At 38.7% G+C, this 7,229-nt stretch overlaps 1 protein-coding gene and 1 pseudogene across 4 annotated transcripts in view; both read right to left on the reverse strand.

Annotated features, from left to right (window-relative positions):
* The window catches only part of LOC106735438 (Golgi-associated plant pathogenesis-related protein 1 pseudogene), a 7,422-nt pseudogene extending 897 nt beyond the window's left edge, over window positions 1–6,525 (reverse strand).
* Window positions 1–7,229, reverse strand: part of TESK2 (testis associated actin remodelling kinase 2) — a 168,216-nt gene that overhangs the window by 56,390 nt on the left and 104,597 nt on the right. The window lies entirely within an intron of this gene.

Here is a 7,229-nt window from a genome sequence, read left to right on the forward strand (position 1 = left end):
ATAATAATAAATGAATAAATAAATAAAATAAATAATAATTAAAAAAAAAGATTGCTAATGTTCAGTGTTGCCTAAAAGGTGAGAAAACAAGAACCTACATACACTGCTGAGTTCCTCGCAACACTTTTTCAAAGGGTAATTGATCAAAACTATCAAAAGATTTTTTTGGGGGGCGTGGGAGGGAGTGGTAATATTTTTTCTAGAGAATGTCTTGCTTGAGAGATAGAAATCGAGAAATCACTCCCCAGGGGGCATGGCCACATTGCAATCCCTTCTCCTCCATTCTCTTCTCAGGATTTTGGGCACGCACACACACATGCCCGGCATGAGTTTTAAGCTGCTGGATCTAGGACTCAAACCGCAGCTGATTACATGGGAGTTCAGCAACGTAACCATTATGCCATCTGCTGGTCTCCCTAGCAAAAGTTTATTTCTAGAAATGTATCTTCCAGATACACTCAATTCAGGTGAGCAAAAACACCTGTAAAAAGATGCTATAGAATGAATATTTATAGCCCCTCAAAATTTATATATTTAAACTAAACCCCAAATTTGATAGTATTAAAAGATGGGGCCCTTGGGACATGATTAGGTCATAAGGCTCCACTCCATGAATGGAATTAGTGCCCATATAAAACAGGCCCAAGGGAGCTTATTTGCCCCATCTGCCATATGAGGATACAGCAATGAGGTGTCATCTATGAAGTAGAGTCCATCAGGTGCCATTTCTGCCAATACCTTAATCTTGGACTTCCCAGCCTTCAGAACTGTGAATAGGAAATGCTATGTCTACACTTGCCCAGTCTAAGTATTGTGTACAGTAAGCCAAATGGACTAAGACAAAGGATCCCACTTCAACCTATAAATGAATCTAAATATCCATAAATAAAAGCCTGTTCAAATATTTGGGGTATAGTCATAGACTGAAATGCTATATAGCCATTACAAAGAATAAAGTAGATATTAATGCACTGATATGGAAAGATAGCCAAAATACAGTGTTAAATGAGAACATGGAGCTATACATAAAATAAACATAGCAAAATTTCATTTGTGTAAAAACTTTGCAATATTAATAGAAAATAGGGACCGGTAGATGGCATAATGGTTACATCGCTAGACTCCAACATGCTGACTGCAGTTCAAGTCCCAGACCTGCTGGCTTGAAACTCACACCAGGTGTGTGTGTTTGTGTGCCTAAGATCCTGGGAGGAGAATGGAGGAGAAGGGATTGTGGTATGGTCACCTCCCTGGGGAGGTGATTTTTTACTTTTCCTCTCACCGTCTCTGTCTGTCTCTCTCTTCAGCAAGTGCACACACCCTAAGGCAAAAAGTTCTATGGAGGGAGGTAGAAAATTTATAGAAGCATTAATAATAAGTGGCATTGTTGGGACCAGTAGGTGGCATGGTGATTAAGGGCGCTGAATAAATAAATTCTTTAAAAATAATTAAAAATAGGGGCCGGAAGGTGGCGTGGTGGTTAAGGGCTCTGGACTCCCACATGGCCTATCATGGTTTGAGTCCCAGGCCGGGCAGCTTGCATTCTCATTTTCTCTTTCTTTCTCTCTCTCTCATTCTGTCCTTCTCTGGTCAAATTAAAATAAATAAATAAAGTTAGTAAAATGATTCTTTAAAAAAATAAAAATAAGTGGCATTGCACAGAGGAGAGTAAAGGGTGATTTATATTTTTTTAGTGCATACACATTTATATATTTGAAGTATTTTTCAACTTACAGGTAATATTTATAAATAATATAATTTTAGAATAAAAATCATAAACCAATGACTATGAGTGTGATCATCTTTAGTTGGTAGAAGACATCAGTAACAGTAACCATAGGGATTTGGGTTGTGAAGAAGGAAGTCTCATTAACAATACCAAAGTTCAGGGGACTAGCAGGTGGCATGATGATTAAGGCGCTGGACACTCCCACATGACCAACTATGGTTCAAGTCCTGGACCTGGCGGTTTGCCTTCTCACTTTCCCTCTCTCTCTTTCTGTGTCTATCTCTGATCAAATTAAAGTAAATTAATTAATTAATTAAATTTTAAAAAATACCAAAGTTCTAAATGAGTTCTAGTTTGGAAGGGCATAGAATAGGAAGAGGCTGACTATAAGTGAAAGTATAAGGCACAGCAGTGACTGCTAGAAAGGACCACAAATTCCATGAAAGCAGAGTCCATGTCATATTCTGTGTGTTCACAGAACCTAGCAGCACCCTAGCAAGTAGTATGCAAACTCAGCAAAGCACTGCTGAGTAAAAAAGAACTGAGTGTGGAAGATGTCTGGCCTGCTGTGTTATCACAGCTGAGTTGTTTGTTTTTTGAATTGTGTATTTAATTTAATTTATTATTTTTTTTAATTTGCTATAGGGCACATGCACTCACCAGAGAGAGACAGAAAGAGAAAGCAAGCTGCCAGGTCTAGGAGTCAAACCACGGTCGAACATGTAAGAGTCCAGTGCCTTAACTACCAAGCCACCTACTGGCCCCCACAGCAGAGTTAGCCTTAACTACCAAGCCACCTGCTGGCCCCCACAGCAGAGTTTTTAAGACATGCTGCTTCCATACCACACTTCAACTAATGTGGAAATATCAGAGTTTCTCCAAGGGATGGTTTCTGGACTGCTAATTGATAAGTTTATTCAGAGGCTTGGTGGGAACTTGAGAAAGGAAAGATACAGGTAGTAATGGAAACAGGGTGTAGGTTCCAATGGCTATTAGGGTGTCAGGAAAGTCATGACGTATTTTTCTGGTTTTCTATGCAAAAATGTGTCATAACTTTCCTGATGACCCAATAGTTAAACTTATCTCTGGCTTGAGAAAAGATGGGAAGTAAAAGAGTTAAAAGGGCTCTGAAATTAGTATGGGGCTTCAAATTCCACCTTCACTTTTTACTAGGCAAGCATTAATTCACCTCTCTGTGAAATGGGAAAATAATGTCCACAATATAAGATTGTTGGCAAGAGTGAATAAAAATAAAATAATGCACAAAAAGTGCACAACACAGTGACTAGTACATAGCAAGAGTTCAAAAAAATGTAAGCACTTATCATAATTATAACTTAGAAGTGAACTAGATGAGAATCAAATGTGGTCACAGATAGCTGAGAAGAAGCCTAGTTTCCAAGGCCGGCAGGTGGCATGGTGGGGTTAAGGGCACTGGAGTCCCACATAGCCAACCGTGGTTCGAGTCCTGGACCTGGCAGCTTGCTTTCTCACTTTATCTCCTCTCTCTCTTTCTCTCTCTCTCTCTCTGCTTCTCTCTCTCTCTCTTTCTTTTGTCCCTCTTTGGTCAAAGTAAAATGAATAAATAAAGTTAAATAAAATAATTCTTAAAAAAAAAAAGCTAGTTTCCATATATGCACTCTCCTTTCATCCCCCCACCCTTGTCTCTACTCCCACTCCCGCTTTGTAAAAGTGGGACATTTGACTTCATTTGTCTGTCAGCTTCTTCACTATGAAACTCATCACCTAATATGGAAGGGAGCTGGGGGAATGCGGGCCAGGTAAAAATTCAAGAATAAATATGAGCGACAAATTACCAAAAGACAATCTGGGATGCTGAAGCTGTGTGTGACCTGAAGGGCATTGTGTCTACAAGCTATACAGATACAACATTCTGAGAGTTTCAGTCAATAGCAGAAATTTTAGCTGGATAAAAGAGAGGAAGATGCACAGGAGCAGAGGAAATCTGGGCAAGATGAATGAGAAAAGATGGAAAGTAAAATAGAGTACTTAAAGAGCTTTGAGATTAGAGAGTGCAGGTTCAAATTCCATCTCTACTCTTTATGAGGCAACAATTCACCTCTCTATAGAACAGGAAAATAATGTTAACAATATAAGATTGTTACAAAGATATTTGTACATGTGTCTTAAAGTACAGTGGTTAAGGTACTGGACCCACATGGCCAACTAAGATTCCCGTCCCAGACCTCGCGACTTGCTTTCTCATTTTCTTTCTCTCTCTCTCTGTTTCTCTTTGGTCATATTACAAAATAATAAAAAATAAAATAATTCTTTTAAAAAAGTAAGTCACTCTTCTCTAAGTGTTTATAAAACTCCTCAATCAGAACTAGCAGTTAGCATAATAGCTATGTCGCTGGACTCCCACGTAGTCGACCACGGTTCAAGTCCCAGACCCAGTGGCTTAAACTCACGCTGGGCGCATGTGCATGCGTGCCCAGGATCCCGAGAAGAGAATGGAGGAGAAGGGATTGCGGTGTGGCCATCACCCCTAGAGGGTGGTTTCTTACTTTCTATCTCTCTGTCTCTCTCGAATGCACGTGCCCTATAGCAAAAACCTTTCCAAAAAAAAGAAAAAAATTTTAAAAAAAAAAAAAAACTCAATCATTGACATTATGAGAGTCGGTATGCCATTAATTTATCAAACAACTATTTATCGAGTGGTTGCTATATACAAAATATTAAGGACAGGACAGGGAATAAAACAAAGTCCCTATTTTCACAGAACATTCATTCTAGGGGTTATTCTGTTACAAGGCAATTCTAGGGAGCCGGCAGGTGGCTTGGTGGTTAAAGGTGCTGGACTTCCACGTGGTCTACTGCAGTCTACTGGACTTGGTGGCTTGCTTTCTCACTTTCCCTCTCTTGCTCTGTTCCTCTCTCTGGTGAAATTTAAATAAGTTAATTAATTTAATTAAATAATAATTTTCTAAAAATAGTTAACATTTAATTTTATTTATTTTAATTTGACCAGAGAAGGCAGATAGACAGAAGGAAAGTGGAAAAGTGAGCCACCAGATCCAGGACTCAAACCATGGTTGACCATGTGGGAGCATCCAGCGCTTTAACCACCATGCTACCTGCTGGTCCTAAATAAAATAATTATTAAAAAAAAAAAGAAATAAAAGCAATTCTAATAAAGAGGTTATGGGTATTATGTAGAATGTGAGGTTGAGTTATATGAATAAATTTCTATTTCTACTCAGCCTCTTAAAGACAAAAATACTTTTATGAGATGAGATGGTATTCCTGCCTAGGGATAATTTTATATTCTATTCCTCTTATCCCACAGTAGAAAAAGAAAATTACAGAAAAACATGATAAGCTACATTTTGTTCTTCATTAAAGTTTTCCAAACTATGATGAGCACTAGCATGGTTGGCTAACTGTGGCCTGCTACCTGTTTTTATAAATTAGTTTTTTGTTTGTTTGGTTTTAATTTGACAGAGGATTCATGAGCTTGCCAGAGAGACAGAGAGAGAACAGGAAAGGGGAAACCACTACCCAGTGAGATGTGGTCATGCCGCAATCCCTTCTCGTCCATTTTCCATCCTTTTGGAATTTTGCGCATGCACACACACGTGCTTGGCATGTTTTTCAAGTCACCACGGCTGGGATTTGACCCAAGTGGTTAGCTATGTGGGATCCAGTTCCCTTAACCACTAGTCCACAGAGCTGGTCCTACAAATTAGGTTTTATTAGAACACAGCCATGGTATTGTCTATGGCTGCTCTGGTATTATGACAGCAGAGGTGAATTATTGTGACAGACTGTAAAGTTTGCAAAGACTAAAATATTTACTATTTAGCCCTCTAGCAACAGTTTGCTTTCCTTTGTACTAGAGCATAGGGATCCACCTGTTTCCATTTAATGCCCATCATACAAATTACCTAATCTTTACTAAATATTAATTTCCTCATCTGCAAAATGGATATATATAAAAAAAGAACCTTGAAGGGTGTTAATGAGGATTCAGTGGAATATTTCAGGTACAGTGTTCAATGTTTACCAGTGCATGCACAAATAAAGGTTAGCTTTCTTTCTCTTTTTTAAAACGTTATTTATTAAATTTTATTTACTGTTATTATTTTTTTGAATAATAATAATTGAATAAAAAAATAAATTTTATTTACTGTTATTATTTTTTTGAATTTGCTATAGGGGGGCCAGCAGGTGATATGCTGGTTAAGATGCTGGACTCCCTCATGGCCAACCACACTTCAAGTCTCTGACCTGGTGGCTTGTTCTCTCAGTTTCCTTCTCTGCTTCTCTCTGGTGAACATACATACCCTATAGCAAATTTAAAATGATAATAATAATAAATAAAATTAATAAGCAATTCTTTAAGAGTAAATAAATTTGCCATAGGGCACGTGCACTCACCAGAGAGAGACAGAGATGGAAAGAGAGAGGGGGAAAGTGAGAAAGCAAGCCACCAGGTCTGCGACTCGAACTGCAGCCTTAACCACCATGCCATGGCCTCGAGAATCTGAATTTCTAATAAGCTCCCAAGTGATGCTGATGATGCTTTAGTCCATGGACCCTACATGAGCAAGGCTCAGTCTAAAGTGAGTTACATCAATAGGAAACTCAATTCTGACACTCCTGGCAAATGAGACTTTGACTAGAGACTTAATCTGCCTCAGTCTTTCTGTTGCATGATTAACGGTTCCCCATAAAGCGGCATTACCGTGCTTTTCTACACCTTCACCTTTCCGTAGGCTATTCTTGCTGCCTAGAATGCCCCTTCCTTCATCTCCACAGTCAGATTCACCCATCCTCAAAGCCCAGCTCAAATACTTTCTTCCCACAGAATGAATTTGGCCCCCTCAAAGTAGAAGCAAGTTCTGAACTAACACGCTTCTGAGCTGCCAGAGCGCTCCGTCTACACCGTCCTATAGCATCGTTGTTTCCTACCTTCAACTACATTCTGTCACATGCCTCCTATCTTCTCTACTAGACCATACAACACTTGGTATTTTTAATAACATGTAAGAAATGTACACATTTGTGGGGGATACAATGCTGTTTTTCAATACTAGAATATCATGCATAATGATTACACCAGGAGAGCTAGTAATACCCGTCATCTCAACCATGTAGCATTACTTTATATTGGGAATATTTTAAAGTCCTTTTTTTTTTTTTTTTAGCTACTTGAGATATATAGTAAGTTGTTGTTAACCACATTCTCCATACTTCATTTTGTAACACTAGATATTTTTCCTCTCACCTACCTGAAATTTTGTTTCCCTTAATCAACATCCTTCTATTCACACCCTGTCCATCTTTCCCAGCCTCTAGTAGTCATTCTTCAATGTTTCACTTCTGAGACTTTTTTTTTTTTTCCCAATTTCCACATATGAGGAAGATTATGTAACATTTCTCTTTCTGTGCCTGGCTTATTTCACTTAATATAATGTTCTCCAGAGGACCAGCAGGTGGCATGGTAGTTAAGGTGCTGGACTCCTACATGGCTTAC

Source organism: Tupaia chinensis, unplaced genomic scaffold, assembly GCF_000334495.1.
Source record: "Tupaia chinensis unplaced genomic scaffold, TupChi_1.0 Scaffold000387_1, whole genome shotgun sequence".
Taxonomy (NCBI): Eukaryota; Metazoa; Chordata; class Mammalia; order Scandentia; family Tupaiidae; genus Tupaia; species Tupaia belangeri.